This window comes from Schistocerca nitens, chromosome 4 (assembly GCF_023898315.1).
Source record: "Schistocerca nitens isolate TAMUIC-IGC-003100 chromosome 4, iqSchNite1.1, whole genome shotgun sequence".
NCBI lineage: Eukaryota > Metazoa > Arthropoda > Insecta > Orthoptera > Acrididae > Schistocerca > Schistocerca nitens.
Window position 1 is genome coordinate 733,456,799 of NC_064617.1, and position 21,040 is coordinate 733,477,838.

General features: G+C 42.1%; 1 protein-coding gene across 3 annotated transcripts in view; it reads right to left on the reverse strand.

Moving 5' to 3' along the window:
- LOC126251753 (uncharacterized) overlaps positions 1-10,599 on the reverse strand; it is a 131,355-nt gene extending 120,756 nt beyond the window's left edge. The window contains exon 1 of one of the 3 annotated variants that reach the window (XM_049952365.1): positions 10,495-10,588. The gene's annotated coding sequence lies outside the window, so the exon portion shown is untranslated. Of the gene's footprint in view, positions 1-10,494 lie in introns of all 3 variants that reach the window. The other 2 variants (XM_049952363.1, XM_049952364.1) reach the window with 2 other exon arrangements.
- Positions 10,600-21,040: the final 10,441 nt, after the last annotated feature.

Here is a 21,040-nt window from a genome sequence, read left to right on the forward strand (position 1 = left end):
AACATGAGGTCGTGCATTATCCTGCTGAAATTTATGGTTTCGCAGTGATCGAATGACGGGTACAGCCATAGGTCGCAACACATCTGAAATGTAACGTTAACTGTTCAAAGTGCCGTCAATGCGAACAAGAGGTGACCGAGACGTGGAACCAATGGCGCCCCATACCATCACGCCAGGTGATACGTCAGTATGGCGATGACGAATACACGCTTCCAATGTCAGTTCACCGCGATGTCGCCAAACACGGATGCGACCATCACGATGCTGTAAACAGAACCTGGATTCATCCGAAAAAAAGGCCTTTTTGCCATTCGTGCACCCAGGTTCGTCGTTGAGTACACCATCGCAGGCGCTCCTGTCTGTGATGCAGCATCAAGGGTAACCGCAGCCATGGTCTCCGAGCTGATAGTCCATGCTGCTGCAAACGTCGTCTAACTGTTCGTGCAGATGGTTGTTGTCTTGCAAACGTCCCCATGTGTTGACTCAGAGATCGAGACGTGGCTGCACGATCCGTTACAGCCATGCGGATAAGATACCTGTCATATCCAACACGGAGTTCCGTATTACCCTCCTGAACCTACCGATTCCATATTCTGCTAACAGTCATTGGATCTCGACCAACGCGAGCAGCAATGTCGCGATACGATAAACCGCATTCGCGATAGGCTACAATCCGACCTTTATCAAAGTCGGAAACGTGATGGTACGCATTTCTCCTCCTTACACGAGGCATCACAACAACGTTTCACGTAGCAACGCCGGTCAACTGCTGTTTGTGTATGAGAAATCGGTTGGAAACTTTCCTCATGTCAGCACGTTGTAGGTGTCGCCACCGGCGCCAACCTTGTGTGAATGCTCTGAAAAGCTAATCATTTGCACATCACAGCATCTTCTTCCTGTCGGTTAAATTTCGCTTCTGTAGCACGTCACCTTCGTGGTATCGCAATGTTAATGGCCAGTAGTGTATTTTAAGAAAAGACCATGCAGTATACAAGCTACGGTGGATGGACAAAAATAAGTAAACACCGCAAGGAAGGCGTGATTGAGCATAAACGCAGACTATCCAAGACTGCACGTTGTGTTGTATCTGACCAGGCACGGCAACTGTGCAATATCCTCAACACGATGCAGGTTTCAGTCGTGGTCAGAACAGCCTTCTGTATAGTCACAGTGCATTAGGTTAAGCTAAATGAAGTCGAACGTGGGCCAGTTGCTGGTGCTCGTATGGTCGATGCTTCCGCAACCAAGGTAGCCGAAGCGTTCGGTTTCTCGAGAGGAAACGTATCGTTAACTTATAGGAGTTATATGAAAGGCAGAAACACATCAGCTGCTAAGTCGCAATGAGGACGGAAGTGTGTGTTGAGTAGTCGTGACAGACCGTCGTAGACGGGGACCGACGAAACATTTGAGGACGGCAGCTACAAAAGTCACTGCAGAACTGAATGTCACACTCGTGACACACGGTCAGCACTGAACCAACATGAAGGGAACTTCATAAGCAAGGAATTGAAGGGCGATCTGGAATTCCAAAACCACTCGTCAGGGATAGAAATGGCCGCAGCAGAAAAATATTGTGCCGAAGTCATAAAACCTGGAGTACAGAACAATGGAAGAAAGTAATTTGTTTGGATGAGTCTTGTTCATACTGTTTTCAACATTTGGCCGAGTTTATGTCCCAAGAGTGAAATATGGCAGCGGTCCGGTGATGATTTGGGAAGCCACATCATCGATTCAATGAGGCCCTTGATAACTCTACAAGATCGCAGTACTGCCAAGGATTATGTGACGATGTTTGCCCATCTGGTCTATACCGTATTTCTCTTCCAAGACGACAGTGACCCTGTTCACACAGCTCGCATCATCCAGGACTTGTTTTGTGAGCACGAGAATGAACTTGTGCATCTCCCTTGGCCATCACAGTCACCAGATCTCAATATTATTGAACCTTTGTGGTATACTTTGGAAAGACGAGTGCGTGCTCGCTATCAGCCTCTACCGTCACCTGAACTTGCCTAGATTTTTCAGGAATAAAGGTAAAATATTCACTGAAAAAACACACAGGACCTGTATTAATCCATTATGAGCCGACAGGATACCGATTTTCCTAATTCACACTGGACATCGTAAATGTGTTTCTGGTCTTTCCATATTTTTGTCCATCTTCTGTGCCTCTCTTTGACTTCTCCAATTTCCCGGCGTTTCTAAATTAGGCTATTATGGGTCCTTGAGTACAGGTGACATTGATACAGATGCAGTCATCTTTGATAATAAATTATAGTGGTAAACAAACATATAGAGGCAGTCATCTTGAATAATAAATTAAAGTCATAAGGCTAATTAATTGAGTAATAAATCATTTTCAAAATGGAGACCAACATGTGCCTTCAGACCAATCAGTGTCAAATTAAATCCTAAATGCAGGATAGCAGCCTATGTGGCCTAGAGTGAGGAGGAGAGGGGGAGGGGGATGGGGAAGTAGAGGGGAACGGTCTGGAAAGTAACAGGTTGGGAGTGGTCATAAATCACTGCGATGAAACCAGGTCTTCCCCATTACTGGGGATCGAATAGGAAATGTGTTGTAACTGCGACCGGGACAGTCGCTGGTTTGAAATGACGGAAAGCATGGCGGGACCCACAGAGAGGCCCGCGAACAATAACAGAACGGGAGAGGACGGACACGAGCAACGAAGGACAGAACAAACAACAACAACAAGATCGAACAACGGTGTCACAAGAAAACCTAACAAACACGTCCACTCGTACACAGAAAAAGAAAGTAAGTAACTGTCTAACGTGAGGCGATGTGTCCACAGATGTACGCAAGATTAGACTGGCTGGCTGAGATTTTTTTTTTTCTTCGTTAGATTTCATTCTCTTGCCCCATATAGGCAGGGGAGGGCGGTCAGCGGCACAATCAGCCGCTCTTCAGCCGAGTGACATGACAACTAAAACAAGAATAAAATGATGCATACATAAGGCGATAGAAAAGGGGAACATAGAGAAAGGGGAGAAAATGGAGGTAAAAATACACTGACATGGAGACGTTCATGGGTGACAGTTAAAAAAGTCACCAGAAAGTTAAAAAACACAGTTCGCGATTCTTAAAACGCAGAGAAGACACTGAATGAGCATGCACAGGTTAAAATTCGGTCACAGTATTAAAAATACTCTGGAACAACACACTTAAAACCCACTTGGAGCACACACGATGAAGACTAAAACTGCCAGGTGGGACCCCCCGAGAGAAAGGTCAGAGAGGATGGAAAAGGAGGGGAGAGTAAGGGGCAGCAGGGGAAGCGGCGGGCTGGCTGAGCGAGAGGCAGGTACTATATCAGGGGCACCGCTATTGGCTGCTGGGACCACGTGTTCCACTGTGGCGCCCTCACACTAAAAGCGGACCAGGAGGCGCGCGCCGCCACAGCTTACGGCGCGATAGTGCAAAGACCTCTAGGGGTCTTCGACGTCCATGACGTCTGGCGGAGATTCAAATTCCACGGCGCGCGGTACCAGAAAATGGAAAATAATCCTGGTACTACATTCATTGTGGGTTATAGATGTAAATGGAGAGGCTGCTTTCAGAGAGGTACCGCAGTAATTAAGAGAAAGAAGACCGATGCCATCAGACTTCAGCACAGATTCGAAATGAATACGCACCATCTCGGTCACTTAGTGCTCACGAAATGACAAATTTGACTTTTTTCTGTGACTGCACTCAGCTGCTGGTGATGTAAGACTGTGTATTTTAATGGGTCGAGTATTAGACAGGAGATACTGACAGGTGTGAACATTATAGATCCATGAGGTTAATAAGTCGTGGTGGCAAAATATTCAGGTGAATTATTCAAAATGGTTCAAATGACTCTGAGCACTATGGGATTTAACTGCTGTGGTCATCAGTCCCCTAGAACTTAGAACTACTTAAACCTAACTAACCTAAGGACATCACACACATCCATGGCCGAGGCAGAATTCGAACCTGCGACCGTAGCGGTCGCGCGGTTCCAGATTGAAGCGTCTAGAACCGCTCGGCCACTCCGGTCGGCTGAATTACTTACATAGGAAGGGAAGCACTGATAGAAACCGACGTGGGGGAGGACTAGATTTGCGAAGAAATGTAGCAATTCGAGAGGGAATACTGTTTCTAAGACTTATTTCACAAGGTAGACTGCACAAAGGCAATCGCACAATCCAGAATTTGAAGACTGAGCTTTTGACAATGAAATACTGAAAATAAAACGGTAAAATACAAAGATCAAAAAGGCAGAGACGGCACTGGAAGAGCAGTTGAGTGGAATAGTTAGTCTCTTTAACAGAAGTTATAAGATGAAGAGCAGCAAAAGTTAAACTAGGCTGATGGAATGTAATCGAATTGATTAGTGCGATGCTGATGAACTGCCTCGTTTTGCTATCTGGGTTGCAAAATAACTGACGATGGCAGCAGTTGAGAGGATATAAAATGCATACTGGCAACCGTAAGAGAAGCATTACTGAAAAAGCCAAATTCGTTAATAACGAATGTAAATTTAGAGACAATACTGAGGCAATTTAGGAATGCATTTCATAAGATATTCGTCTTGTGCCGGTTGGTTTCCTCCTCCGGCAATTTGCATTTCTAGCAGTTCCGGTTCTACCACAGTTCCCCCTGTATTTCACGGTAGTTGGTAGTGCCTAGAGGCGCGAGTGACGATGCGGTGGCGCTAGAGGCGTCACAGGTGACAGCGTGGAGTAGTGCAAGCAAGTTCTTGATTGCCGATGTTTACGGCCGCAGAATGGTTCAAATGGCTCTGAGCACTATGGGACTTAACTTCTAAGGTCATCAGTCCCCTAGAACTTAGAACTACTTAAACCTAACTAACCTAAGGACATCACACACATCCATGCCCGAGGCAGGATTCGAACCTGCGACCGTAGCGGCCACGCGGTTCCAGACTGTAGCGCCTTTAACCGCTTGGCCACTCCGGCCGGCTTACGGCCGCAGAGTTGCGTAGGGGCATCACAGCGACGAGGCAGAGCTGTGTTGGCCAGGGTCAAGATATGCGAAAGTGCTGAAATACTTCTGTGGTGGTCCGTCATTTCGGTTATCAGTTGGACTCAGTCAGGATACTGGAGAGAGTAATTCGTAGCAGGATTTTTGGTTAGGCTCGGCTGATCGTTCCCGTTGTTTTCCTTCGACATTGCGGGCAGGGTTCGGTTAAGTGGTGAGTAGCGTCTTTGTAACGTTTATGTCTGCCTGAAGAAGACATAGCCGATAAAACACACCAACGACAGGAAGCTCTGTGGTGTTGCCATGGTGGTTGACTACGAGAACTGGCTAAGACAGCTACCTTGGTTCATTAGCTTCTTGGTGGTGTTTTCTATCGTATTAAAGTGCCGGTAACGACTGCGAATTGTTAGCCTGATTCTTCAACTGTATGTGACGTGTTGATTTCCTTGTCTTGTTTTGTGGTGCGGACTTTATGGGTTGTTGCAAGGACTGGCTTCGATAACAGCTGTGCTTGATAACCTTCTTGTTGCTAAAGAGAACTGCAAAAGCATGTCTACAGTAGTAAAGCGATGGAAACGACCGTTACTGAGTAGCTGCTACTATTCTAGAGGTGCTGCGTAAGATTCTCCTTGTCTTATTGTGGTATAGGGGGTCCGTTGTGGAATGTTGTAAGGATTGCCTCCGGCGACAACGTTGGTGGCAAAAGTTTCATTGGTTGCAACGGAATGTTAGGACAGTGGTCCGTCGTAGTAGGCTGACGGAAACGGTCGTTATTTAGCTGTGACACCATTCTTGGCTGTGGTGGTTCTGGATCGTCCGTGTTTGGTTGTTGCTATTGATGTAACCAAAAAGGGGGAGGTAGTGGTGGTCTGTAAAGTGGATATGTTGTGTTTTTAAAAAACTGAAAGTTGAGAAGTTCCTGTGTTGTGTTGTGCGGTAACTATGTCCTGGAAGTGCAGGGCGTTGTTTGGTCGGGGCTTTTATCGTATTGTTCCTTTGAATTGGCTCTTAAGTTTTTATTATAAAGTGTGTATGTTGCCCTTTTGAGGCAGTTGTATCACGGACTGTGTTCTTCGAAGCAGCGCGCTTCTCTTCTGTAGAATGTTAAAGTGATGCAGCACTGCAGTTAGTAAAGTTTCAGTAAGAGCTTTTGACCGCAACTGACGAGCTGGGTATGCACGCACGGGCTTGTTTAACAATGTTTTGCGCAGCGCCTAAGGGTCCGTCCGGTTATAGCCTGGCCAGTGTTCGGCCTCGCTTGCAAGCTTACGCCCTGTTAAGGTTAAGCAATCGCATTGCGGTTGGGGAAGTTAAAAGCGTGTAGTACCTTTGGGTGACGGTAGCTTATTGTTTGAATATAGTGGTCATTGAGCTTGGCCAGTATTAAGTGTAGTGTAGTAAGTTTTAAAAGCCTTGTGGCAAAGCAATGTTAGCCTACTCTGCCTGCATGTAGTAATCATGCGCTTGGTCACTTCTAAGTTTTAAGTTGTAAGAAACTTGTTGCTAAAGCTAGATTCTGTTTTGCCTGCCATTTTTGTTTGATAGTATAAACCTTGCTCTAGTATTAAAGTTGCCTAGCGCCCTTTCTTGTTCTGTGATATTTCTACTTATTGTGGGGCTAAGCAGTTGAGCTACGTCATGGGCCACGCACTTCAGTGTGCTGGCGTAAGCTGTTGCCAGCACAGCGGTCGGTAAAGAGGTTGCGAGAAGATCGATAATAGGCGCTGAATCAAGTGCACCTGTCAGGAGAGAGACCAAAGACAGACTCGCAAGAAACGCACAGCCAACGCTCTCTCGACCACCAGTATTAAGATCGCTGCCGCGGACCAGAGGGCCCAATCAGCCACAGACAGTCGCAGTCGCATTCAGAGTCTCAGTCTCAGGCAGCACATAGTGACCAGAGTAGTGTGCATAGCGGGACGTGTACTGCACCAGCAGTGAGGCTAATGAGGATTATTACAGAAGAGCTTGTACCACAGCAATTTGTTTAAAGATAAGTAGCTTCTTCTTGTTACGAATAAAGAACCCTGTTAATAAATGTGTGCAGGTTTGTTGTAGAAACAGGACACCGGCCACCAAATAAAATCCTCTTCCACGCTTCCTATGGTAGAAGACTCCACAGTGTCGACGACGGCATAAAAGTTAGAGCTAAAAAGGGGCGATAAAAGAAGTTAACTGTTCGTTGGAAGCTTAAGATATTAAGTCCGTTGCTAAGTTTGTTCTAAGTTACTTCTAGGACGCTTGTAGTTTCAGAGATCCTGCCGCAGAGTGTTCTACGTCTGGCCTGCGTTGAAGTCTCACCACTCGATCTTGCGGGAGGTGTCTTGGACGGTCGGCCAATATCAATAGTCCATTAGGAGCGAGACAGCGTTCGCTTCCTGTCATCATGCAGAGGGAGATGGGTGTTGAACGTCAGGGAGAGTTTGATTTTCAAACCTCGATTTTCCAGCCTCGACACTTACTAATCCAGCCACCCAGTCCTATGATAACAGAACAGTCTGGAGTGTAGCCTTGTCCAGAAGTGAAGCATGACTGATATTGATGATAAACATTTGAAACAAGAAGAAAGTAGAAGATTTTGAAATTTGATGCTACAGAAGAATGCTGAAGATTAGGTGGGTAGATCGGATAACTAGTGAAGTACTGAATCTAATTTAGGGCGAAAGAAAATTGTGGAAGAACAGCTTGACAAAAAGAACGGATTTCTTTATAGGACACATGCTGATGTATAGAGGAATCGTTACCGTGGTACTACAAGAAAATCCCGCATCTCGTGGTCGTGCGGTAGCGTTCTCGCTTCCCACGCCCGGGTTCCCGGGTTCGATTCCCGGCGGGGTCAGGGATTTTCTCTGCCTCGTGATGGCTGGGTGTTGTGTGCTGTCCTTAGGTTAGTTAGGTTTAAGTAGTTCTAAGTTCTAGGGGACTTATGACCACAGCAGTTGAGTCCCATAGTGCTCAGAGCCATTTGAACCAACCACTACAAGAAAGAGTGGGGCTAAACATTGCAGAGGAAGCACAAGGCGCATGTACAGCAGTCAGTTTCAAACGGATGTTAGTCACAGCAGTTGCACAGTTATGACGAGGCTTCGACAACATACGCCAGTGTGAAGAGTTGCATCAAAACAATATTCAGACTGCAGAACGCAACAAGAAGTACAATACTATCGGGAATATTGTTTCCTCACGGGAAAATAAGTGAGATGCGACGTCAAACAACGGCAAAGTATGTATTAATTCATAACATAACGTGTGGCAGTCACATTGCTAATACAATATTTGTCCAAGGTCTTCCTTTCTCCGATGTTTCAAAGCTGGGGAATAGCAAAGGTAAAATGTATGTGTTGTACAGCCATGGTGCGCGAAATATTTTGGATATAGCAGCTAAAACGGCACTACGGAGATTACTATAAGTGGCTCGTTCATTTCTTCATTAACTGTGAAGAGTTCAAGCGTGATAAATAATGGCCGCGAAACACCGCTGAAGGGGGAACTGGAACACTGTGTGTTTTCGATGACAGAGACATTGTAATAAAATGACGAAACAGCTTAAGCGTACGCTTCCCATCACACGTAGGCTTATTTCGAAACATGTCATTAAGAGAATAAGTTGCGTAATGGATTGTGGGATTCTAGGGAAGTAAAGTGGCCTAACTGAAATATTTCCCTTATTAATACTCATCTTGAATCATGAAGTACTTCAACTAGTTCAACTGCTACCAACGATTCGCTTAACATCGTTTGTAACAAACAAACTTAGCAGTAACGTAAAGTGTTAGTGCTTTACTTTATATTTAAGGATAAGAAGCAAACGTTTAGAACCAGGTATGGTTTGGAGCAAAAAGGTTTTTTTGCCCAAAGTCCTTCAAATAAGTTTTTTTGCCTTTGTTGGTTATAGGTAGAACGTCTTGTGATTACTTTGTGTTTACGACCCACCTGCAATAAATGTTCAGCAAAAGTGGAATCTGACTTGTGCAATCTCCAACTTCGTTAATGTTCTATCAGTCTAGCTGCAATAGTCTGTTTGACCAGTATGCAGCTCGTCACGTCAGTGTAATGCTTTTAGTAGCACCACTGGTTGTAAAAGGTCATTTGCAGCTAAGCACATCCACACTCTTAAACTTCATATAAACCGATCAACCGTACACCCACTCCCTTCCTGAATCTCAATGATAACATTCATATCCACAAACTTGTATCGCAACAGAATTGTCTTGATAGTTCCATTTTGATAATTGCCAAGAATATTTAGAGATATATACTGAATGTTCCAAAACCACAGCTAATGAAAAAATGGGTTACAAATACCTAAGCCCTAGTACAGTTTGCGAGGTAATGATTTCGTTTCGCAATGGGACTTCTAGCTTTTCTAGATAAACCAGAACTATACTTGCAACTTCACATTACTTGTGGAACGTAACAGTAAAAAACCACTTTGATTTTAATGGATTGTAGGAGCTTGATCCCAGAAATTTTGATACTACCCTTTCTCAAGAAAACTAACGCACTGGTAACGGAGATTATAAAAGACACCAAGGAAAACGAAGATCACAGGAAGATGAAGTTTATATGTATCAAGGGACGCGCCAATATTAAATGTAATCAATAATTCGATGACGTAGAGAAGACAGGCGCTCAAAACTGCACACTCAAAAACATATTACTGCAGACATTATACGTAAAGATTACACTATACAGAAGAGCAAGACGGCAAAGGCAAAACGAATCTTAATCATCGATGCGCAATAACGCGAAATGAAACAGACAAATATCGCCAAACATAACCTCGACGCTCTGGTTCCACACAATTAAAGCAAATAATACTCCGCGCGAGAGCTAATTATGGATTATTCCCCAGCCATGTTCACCGAATACACATGCGACATAATTCTTACTGTGAAAGAGTAACAGTAAGAGATTTAAGTCACATTATTTTCGAATGTAAGCTGTACGCAAACCAGCAAAGTGATATCGTACAACAGTTAATCAGGTATCATCAACCATTACATTCTAATGTAGTAGCAATCATTCTCAGACAATGTATTTTAAAGTTATTACACAATTTTTAAATAAATATAGCCTTACACTGTAAAATCCCAGAAAATTCCTGTAACACAGAGATTGCTGTGTGGCCTTCAGGCCGAAAGCCAACATAACTTTTTAAAAAAGTAGCAATTTAGCATTATGTAAGGATTGTGAAAATCGACAGTTTGGTAGTTCTTCACTGTGCCCCTGCTGCACCTTTAACCATCGAAAATAGGGTATTAAGACAGGAGAAAAAAAAAAAAAAACACAAATCGCTGCAGCCTTTAAATTCGATATACTCTGAAGTACATATATCAGGTCCATTTGCGTAAACGTAGTCACTTCTTGAGTGAAGTATGCAGTCCTTAGGTCTATAAAGTAATGTACATATACGTAAGAAATGAGCCACTGTCGTTTGCATTAGCGATATTATCCATCCCAACGGCGGAACACCTGCCGTTCCAGCAGCACTCCGCAGCGGTACCTACCCGCTGTAGTGCCGGCAGTCTCCGCTGGAGGATACGCTCGCAGTCGCAGGCGGACAGCTACTGGCTGAAGTGCGATCTCGCCTCAATATATCACCGAGAGGCGCGCACCGGCTAAGCCGCTCAGTGGACGTCGTGGTCAAGCATAGCACGCCGAAGCGGAAGGTGGACTTTATCTCGAGGAAAAATAGACAGTATTTCAAAAGTATTCATCCGATTTCGCAAAACTGAGGATTTCTTACAAGGCGACCAGTTTGGCTTTGGGAAAAGTAGAGGCACCAGACAGGAAGTTCTGATGCTGCACTTGATAAAAGAAGCAAGATTTTAAAAAAATAAAGACATATTTACAGCATTTGTCGAGCTAGAAAAGGCGGGCGACAAAGCAAAACGATGCAAAATGTCCGAAATTTTCAGAAAGACAGGTGTAAGCTTTGGAAAAAAACCAAGAGGGAAAAGTAAGACTGGAAAACCTAGAACGAAGTGCTTGATTGAGAAAGGGTTTCGGGGACGGATGTAATCTTTCGTTCCTGCTGTTCAGACTATGCATCGACAAAGCAGTGATGCAAGTAAAACAAAGGTTCCGGAGTGGGATTAAAATTCGAGGTGAAGTGATGTCAGTGACGTGATCCGCTGATGACACTACTGTTCTCAGGGAAAGTGAGGAATAACTAAATTCTAATGAGCTCGCACTATAGACTAATGGTTAATCGAAAAAAGACGGGAGTAAATGATCCACTTGACATCATAACTGAAGGTCACGAAGGAGTTGTGTTACTTTGCAAGCGAAATATCGCATGACGGACGAAGCAAGGAGGATGCAAAAATAGACTAACACAGGAGAAGAGTGCATTCATGACCAAAAGACGTCTACGAGTATCAGAAATCGGACTTATTTTGTGGAACAAATTCCTGAGAAAGTACTTTTCCAGCACAGCATTATGTGGAACTGAATCATAATGAGAAAACCAAAAAGAAGAGCATCTATACGTTTGACATGTGGTGCTACAGAAGGATGTCGAAAATTATGTGGATAAAACAGTAATTGAGTAAGTTTTCCGCAGAATCGACGAGGAGAGAAATACACTAAGTAATCAAAAATACCTGTGCACCTGTTAGTGGGCTATTATGAGGTGTATCAAACTGCCGCCTTTACGAGGGCTAGAACTCCGGTGGGGAGACCCTCCATGAGGTGCCTGAATGTCTGTGGAAGATTCTTCCTTAAGTGTCGAAACTTCTTCCTCAAGAGAAGGTTGGTTGGTTGATTTGGGAGAGGGGACAAAACAGCGTGGTCTTTCGGCCCATCGGATTAAGGAAGGAAGTCGGCCGTGCCCTATCAAAGGGCCCATCCCTGCATTTGCCTGGAGCGATTCAGGGAAATCACGGAAAACCTAAATCAGGATGAGCGGACGCAGATTTGAACCGTCATCCTCCCGAATGCGAGTCCAGTGTGCTAAACACTGCGCCATCTCGTTCAGCCCAGAGAAGGCAGTGATATTGGATGCTATGGTTTCGAGAGTAGTCGGCGTTCTAACTCACCCAAAGATATTTCATTCGGTTTCCATCGCGACTTTGGGCTGGCTGGGACATTTGAGGAATGTTACTTTGTGGTGGTGGTGGTGGTTAGTGTTTAACGTCCTGTCGACAACGAGGTCATTAGAGACGGAGCACAAGCTCGGGTTAGGGAAGGATTGGGAAGGAAATCGGCCGTGCCCTTTCAAAGGAACCATCCCGGCATTTGCCTGAAACGATTTAGGGAAATCACGGAAAACCTAAATCAGGATGGCCGGAGACGGGATTGAACCGTCGTCCTCCCGAATACGAGTCCAGTGTGCTAACCACTGCGCCACCTCGCTCGGTAGGAATGTTACTGTCCACAGGATGCGTTGTCGTACTGACAAAAACAATCTTCGTCTCCGAATTCTTCCTCTACTGTACACAGTGTAGAATTCTATAAAATGTGTTTATATCCTCTCGCATTTAGCGTTCTATTAAGCGCAATACGGTAAGGACACCCTAACCACGAAAAATACCCCTATACCGTAACATCACCTCCCTCCTGCACTTTTGGCACTATATTCGCCAGATCCAAATTCCCCTATCCGATTTCTGCAAGATATAGCTTGAATCAACACTCCAGCTCAGTCGTTCCCCGTCCTGCACTATCCAGTGGTACCGCTGTCTGCACCACCTCATGGGCTGCTCAGCACTGATTACAGTTCTGTGTAGCTTATGAGGAACTGCTCGACCATAATGGCGATTCTTTTAACTCCCGACACGTAGTCATTCTGCTAGATGGATTGCTAGTAGCTCTTTGGAACTTGAGAGTGAATCTTCTGCTCATTTAAGGAGACTTTTACAAGCACCCTCCGCAATACTAAACGGCTCTATCCATGAATAGATCTACCTGGTCCTGGTTTGCTTTGGTTGATCCTTCGCGTTTCTACTACACAATCACATCTCTAACAGTCGACTTGCGGAGCTTTAAGGGGTTGAAATGTCCCTAACTGTTACTTTGTTTACGTCAAATGACCAGTCAGCGCGGCGTGGCCGAGCGGTTCTAGGCGCTACAGTCTGGAACCGCCCGACCGCGAGGGTCGCAGGTTCGAATCCCGCCTCGGGCATGGATGTGTGTGATGTCCTTAGGTTAGTTAGTTTTAAGTAGTTCTAAGTTCTAGGGGACTGATGACCTCAGAAGTTAAGTCCCATAGTGCTCAGAGCCAACCAGTCCACGTCCGAAGTCAGTCAGCTCTACCGCCGATCCATTGTGCTGTTATACTGCTTCTCTGCTGATAATAACCCGCCTCCTCTTACACTGGTTGGGACAGACACTTGTGGCGTGTAGTGTTCGACTTTGCGTTACATAGGGGTGTCCGGATACTTTTGATGAGATAGTGTATCTGGAAAAATTGACAATAAGAAGGGACGGGATGATGGGATATGTGTTGAGACGTCAAGAAATAGCCTGCATTCTACATGTGGCAGCGGTGTAGTGCGTAAACTGTTGGGGAAAACAGAGACTAGAATGTATCAAGCAAATAGCTGAGAACGTTGCATGCTAGTGCTACTGTAAGATGAAGAGGTTGGCACGTGGTAGGAATTCGTGGCAATTCTCATCAAACCATGAGGAATCCTGTTGACCCGGAAAAAAAAGCCTTCGACGTGAATGAAGATAAAACCTTGGGGTGAATTTAAACTTACGCTTAGGATTACTTAGCTTTCGTTTTCTAAAGAAAAGTTCAGTTTTACAAGGATGTATGTTGCAGATTCATGTACTTACGACCTTCAGGAAATAATTTTAGAAAAAATTTGAAGTTTTCATGTACCGTTCGCAAATGTTCCGTAAGCCTACCAGCGGACGCACGACAAACATCTACTCGATAGCCGAACTCTACCCACAGCTTTGAGAGCGTGTCTGGAGTTTATGCTTTCACCGTTGTTGCAAAGCAGCCTCACAGTTGACCCAGAGCTGTTGGAAGGGGAGGCAATCGGACGGATTCATTCACAAACCCACACAAAACCGTAACGAGAAATCAGGCGAGATCGCAGGCCAGTGTTGCAGGGCGTATGCCTCTTACCATCTATACTTGAGGCAGCTCAAAGTTAAGAAATGCTCTTCAAATCAGATGCGACTACGACAATACTCCGAACTGTTGAGAAACATATCGAAATGTTATCTGAATTGTGGTAAAAGCTAGTTCTCCAGCATGTCCAGATGTGTGATTCCTGTAATCGTCTTTTATGTAAAGGAAGACGGTCCCTAAATCGTTTGTCTAGGGATGACGCAAAACGTATAAAACTTTCGAGAGTCTCTCTCCTACGTAGCTATGGTATGAGGATGCTGCTTTTGTAACACCTATTTTTGACTTATTTTGTATCTGTATCGATATTTCTACGTCAATTTGTAGTATTGCTTATGTATAATGTATCTGTTATGGAAATTCTTTGACTATGTTTATATGTTTCAGTTATGTGACTTTTTGAACGATGTTGTTTAAATTATGCTTGTGAATTTAGATAACTACTGAAATGATCGTCATGTAATGTACTATAAATGACTTGGTCCATAATTATGGAACGTAGGTTTAAATGTAAAATATGTGGGGAAGCCACGCAGCTAGGGAAGTAGCCTGGCGCAGTGGAAAAGGCGTGGTCGGTGCGCAAGTGGCAACTCGTTCTTTGTGAAGAGTAAGGAGTCTGGGCTGAGCAGTGCTGTGGTAAACGCTTAGTTAGCAGCAGCGGATAATAGTGGCTCATATTCCTGTAGTTTAATGCCAGGAGACCTTAAGGGCAGTATTCATGGGCCTCGGATGCTGAATTTAGTTATACCATTATCAAGGCATGGTTTTTGGCCATATGAAATTATTATTTCGACACCAAGATCAGTAATAGGGCGAGGCCAACTGTACTGCCATGACTGCACCGCCGACTGTTTAATAGCCTTTGCAAATTGCACCACAAGTGCCACCAGCCTTCCAATAAACTGTTTAGCATTTGGCACTCTGTAAATGGACTATGTATTTGTGAAATTTGCTTGAATTTAATAGCAATAGTGGTATTACTAAGAAATCTCTTACACCCGTGATTATCCCAAATCACAAATATGTACAGGATTCCTATCATAGTGAATTTAATTCCGAGTGTCCTAATTTATTACGAAGATGTGTCTGAACTTGAATTTAACGTTGTGTTGTCATTTTCACGGGGAATTATAATTCTGATCAGGTCAAAGGACTGCTTATGAAAGCAAATTTCTTATTTAAAGAGTTATGGTTTGTTGTGCTTCACTTAACTAACAATTAATGATAACAATACTTACCTTTTCTGATACATACTGGTGTAGTTCTGTTAATGAGCATGGTTCTTCAAACCATGAAAGTTTAAGGGTCCTCATGTACCAGCCTAGTTATTTAATGCAGTAATGAAAAGGCTCCTTCAGAGCCAGTGTAGTTAGATTTGCATTCTGTTAAGTTGGCTCAAAACGAGTTTAAGAAAGAACTGTTTACAGTGTTATCTATTGCAATGCAAGCTGGTTAATGCACAGGCATAGATACCCTGTATTAGGCAATGAATTTATAGATTATGATCATTGGTAGACCCTTGATTTAAATTCAGAATCATTTCAAGCTTTTCCCTGTTCAGTATCGCTTCTAGTTTCATGTGTGTCATTATTTGGCTTTATGAACTGTTACACCTAGTTAGTTGAGGTACATGTTGAGAGGTATTGAAACATCCTTTTAAACAATTTTACAAGACTGTCCTTAACCTGATACACAATATTTTTTAGCGCAACGCAATCTGACTTTCAATAATCTCTACAAGAGAATGGCCCTGACTAACATTAACCTGTACTTTTCACAAATCACTTACCTCACAAAAATCTTGGTTACTCCCACTACTGCAATACAGCGAGCGCCACTGCTGCTAGCTAAATAAAAGATTCAAACTATGGAAGGCACTAACTACTGATAGGGATAGTTAGCAAATGAAAGATATTAATAGAGAACAAACAATGTATTTACCTTGATATCATCATTTATAAATATAGCAGTTCATGACAAATTTCAAAACTCCGCCATCTCTCTCCCCACATCCACCACTGCTGGCGGCTCACCTCCAACTGCGCAATGCTATGCGCTGTTCACAGCCAGCTGCCTAACACTACAATGGCGAGTATTACAACAATGCAAAGCAGCCCCAGACTGCACACAGCACAGCCAGTGATTTTCATACAGAGGTGGCGTTACCAATAAAAAAACCTAAACAGCCTACTTACATAGCCCCCATGCTCCCCACAAAAAATTTTACAAATTTTTTTGGGCACTGGCCAATACATATTTGTTAAAATTTTTCATAATCGTAATTACAATAACAAAGAAATCAAATGCACACACTTATTGATACAATGTTGGTCAAAATCTAAAATTTTCTCACAGTCCATAAAGACAGTCCTGATCATTCATCACATTGCAGTGTTTTTCTCAAAGTCTGAGCAGTAAAAGAAAATGCACACGGAAGTAGTGGATTTCCATGCAGTCTTGAAGAAGTATCGTTGTCCTTCCAACGGAAAGACAGTGCTGACTCTCGACATGCAGACAGGTCATGGGCCACAACAGAGCAAACCCACAGCGGAGTCAGTCGAAGTTTTGAAGAGTATTGGTGGGTAGGTCATCACAGAGCAGACCCACTGTAGTCCTGGTAGAGATTACGGTATTGGTGGGCCACCAGAGGCGCAGACCCACTGCAGTCCTTGCAGAAATAATGGTACTGGTGAGTCATCAAAGATGCAGACCCACTGTAGTCCTTGTAGAGATAACGGTACTGGTGGGCCACCAGAGGTGCAGACCCACTGCAGTCCTTGTAGAGATTATGGTACTGGTGAGTCAGCAACGACGTAGACCCACTGTAGTCCTCGTAGAGACGGCCAGCAGCCATCCGTTGTGACTGTGCAGGTGCACAATCACAATTGAAGAGTCTTGCGGATAATATAGCAAGTCCATAACCACCACTTGTGCACTCACAAAGTTTTTGGAATTGTCCTTAGAACCAGCAATGCTGTTATCCAGTCCCTTGCTGAATTATTAACACACGTGCAAACACTATCAGTCCCTACTTCTCACATATTGTCCATATACTATGACCAACAAAAACGTGTGCAGTGAAATGTAACTTACAAGTTGCTTAATTTGATGAACTGCTGTCAATTACAATTTTATAACATAAGAATACAATTACAAAGGTACAAAATACATCATTAAAGAACATAACAATACAGATAACATTTGTAGGAATAGGGGCTTTACAAAAGAATAGAAATAAACATGTACATCAGTGTTACAAAAATAATGACATAAGTACATACATAAAAGATCAGAATAACTTTTGAAACATCAACATCACATATGAGCATTAAAATAAAACAGAATAAATAATATCTAAGCATATGTACAAGTTAAATAACATATTATTAATGCCAATTATATTTGAGGATAACAGTATTCCTCATCATAGTGAATGTAGCTTAGTATTAGAAGAAGAAAAAATTCTATGAAACTACACAGAGACAGGAAGAAAACAAATACACAAGGGTACACAAACACATAGTGGGATAACACAATGGAAAGGACAGGGTTCGTTTTCAGTGTAACTTTTGGTACTGCAGTCCAACCCAAGACTTCATTCCATAGATCTTTCGTCTTATTTCCACATTTGTTTCCACCAAAAAAATCATATTCAAGCATGCTTTCTGTATATATATGTTCACATATTTCTTACCTCATTATTTATTTTCCATTATCTTACTTCATCATTTATTTCCAAGAAAATCCTACCTAAACCTGTTGTCCCTAAACCCTACCTTTTTTTTTGGTTCGTATCCTCTTTCAAAATACTGTTTTGGCCAAACCATTTTCTTATAGATTTTCAATGTATTTCTTCCAATTCATCACAACTTGTTCTCTTATATAGTCTACCCCCTCTTAAGCTAACTTAAATCTACTGAGCTCAGATATATATACCAAGGGACGAGGCAATGCAGCATCACATAAAACAATTAATATAAACAGCAATGAAAAAAAATGCAGATTTGCGAAGCAAGCAGCATTAAGAAATTAGCAAAGCAATTGTAATATTACAACTAATCTAAGGCAATGTGCAGCAAACAATAAAAATTAATCATTAGTAAAAACTGGCTTAACAGCGTAATACAAAGTCAAATTCAGTAACATTATGCCTGGCAAACAGCAGAAGCAAAAGCAATAAATTGTATCTAAACATGACAAAGCTCAAGCAGAAAAAATAGTACACTAAAGACAACAATGCATATAAGGGAAATGTATAATCACATCTTAATGTCTAAGTAATTAAAGTGGTGCACCACAAGAAGTTATTCTACCAAAAAAAATTACCCAGTAGTTGAAAAGAAAATTCCGTATGCAATTCCTGTGAAGGGAAATATCTTTTTATGCTCCCTCATTTTTTTGGAAATATATCACAAATATATTATTTACTGGATCTGGAGACAGAAAATATTTATATTAGTACATCTATAAAATTTTATTTTAACCAGTGCTGCAGTGCAGCTAGAAACTAGATATTAAACAAAATGAGTAAATAAATACATAAAGCTAGCCATATGGCATTTCTCTCAACTAGCACGACAATAGCCGTGAAATGTTGCGATGCTTTCTTCAAAGGAACGTCAATAGCGAGGATAATGGCCTCCCCCTTTTTTTTTTCTACCTGTGCCGCTGGAAGGCTAATGGCTTTTTTTTTCGGGCGGCTGTCGCCCAGCTGCGTGCCCACGACGCATTACGTGCAGGTGGTCACTGAACTTTCTTACCGAAATATTTACGACACCAGTTTCCGCTACAGTGACAGTCTCATATAAAAATTTCACAGGTCGAGAATTTACGTTGCAAATGTGTAGAAACAAAATCCTATGAATATAACAGTGTCCAAGAAATTTTCGCCGTCATTGTGATACATTCACGCATTTACACACATTTCATAACTCTTAAAGTACGATTCTTGGTTTCCAACATCCTTTTTCACAAGTCAAGAGTCCCTAACTTCTATCCATTATTCATATACATATAAACACGTAATCACATTCCTTATATAGCATCAGCTTATTGATCATAAACATACCTCAACAGCATAATACACATCGTCGTCGTAAAAATAACATCATAACACCTCAGTCAAATCTCAAAAACGTCGTAGCTTCCTCCAATAATTTCAAAACCTAAAAAATATTCTCTGCTCATTTCAATAGTATCATCTACCTCAAACGTACTTTAAAATCATGCTCCCTTACCAAATATATCATTCAAAGCTCTCATAGTATCACAATGGTTCTGAAAAAATATGAACAGTTCACAAAGTACAAACAACATACAATTTCGTAAGTGTGAAGTTATCCAACTGTGTAATTGCGTAAACATCTGTCACTGACGTAGTAAAAAGAATGTTTATTTCTCTGTCAAATAATCAGATAGCTGTGTAATTTATGTGTTGGAGAAATATGGTACCGATGTGTAAAGTTGTATAAGCAAATACCATATTAGCTAGGGTTCCTTGTGGTTGCCACACACATGGTACACAAAGTAAGCGTGTACCCCCCTGAGGATTAATGTAATTATACCCTCAGGTGTTACAGATTACAGCAATGGAATGAAATGTATCACGGAAAACCTTTGTATCATTGTACTCCAAATATCTTTAAAAATAAATATTTTAAGTATAAAATTAATCACTCAAATACGTGTACTGTAGCGCTAAACTGTGCGTCTTGTCGCAACATAATCTCTGTGGAAGTGTCGTAGTTATCGTCCTCCGAAAGCTAAGTTCTGCAGAAGTCAATGTACTTACCTCATGATAAACAAAAGTGAAATGCTTTGCGTATAGATATCGTAGTTATTACGCTTATTGTTGTGATGAAGAAAGTACTGTACTGTAACGTATTGTTGTGCCACGAAAAAGGCTGTCTCATTGTTGCTATACCACAAAAGTTACTACTAAAACATGTTTTTCTTTCCAAAAGAATTCAGAAAACTGTGCAGATATAAAACAGATACACCGCAAAAGCAACATTGTAAATTGTCACTCATTAGTAGCGTCGTGATAAAATCGTGTAGCTGTCACATAAACTAACCTCTGTGTCATCTGGTATCTCTCAGAAAGCACTTTAATTTCAGAATATATTTTCAAATAAACCAAAATGTTGCATTAAAATCTCATTAGCAGTACCGGTAAATGTTCTAAGTATGTGAGCCTTATAGTCGTTACGTAATCGTGCAACAAACAAGCAAGAATGCACACACACAATAACACTGTGTCGTCTGTTCACTATAACAATGCATTCGTAATTTCTGCTTAAATAAATTCTCTTGGTTCTTGATTGGATATTAGACTTCAAACATTGTTGCATGTTAACAGTTTCTTAAGTCTGACAAAGCATACTAGAAATGTGAAGTGAAAAGTTTTATGGCAAAGACAAAGTTAAAAAGCAGATTATCTTTCAATAAACGGTTTTACATGTGAAATGTGGTGTAAACCTTTACTCTTCCTAGTACGCAGAGTTTCAACTTCAACGCAATTATCATGTGGTATACGTCGGATTCTGTAAGGTCCATTGTAAACTAGAAAGAATTTGTGACTCAAGTGTTTCTTCTTATGTGACAATGAATGAGCTTTAATGAGAACTTTCTGACCAATATGTAATTTCTTTACATTTGCTTTACCGTGTAGTTTTCTCCTTTTGTCTGCTGCAGATTTTATATTTTTAATAGCCAAATCAATTATGTCTTTGTGTCGAAGTTTACGTGTATTCGGGAAAGGTACAAGCTCTCTGATTATGTTCGGTGGTTTTTCATTCTTCAGTACAAGAGTAGGTGGTAAAGCAGTGGAGTCATGAGGCATTTCATTCAGCACGTTTTGAAATAGGTGTAAATATCTGTCCCAATGCTGATGCTTTCTGTGACAATAAAGTCTGCAAAGCTTGTTGATTTCTTTCATAATCCGTTCGGAGGGGTTACAATGTGGTGAGTAC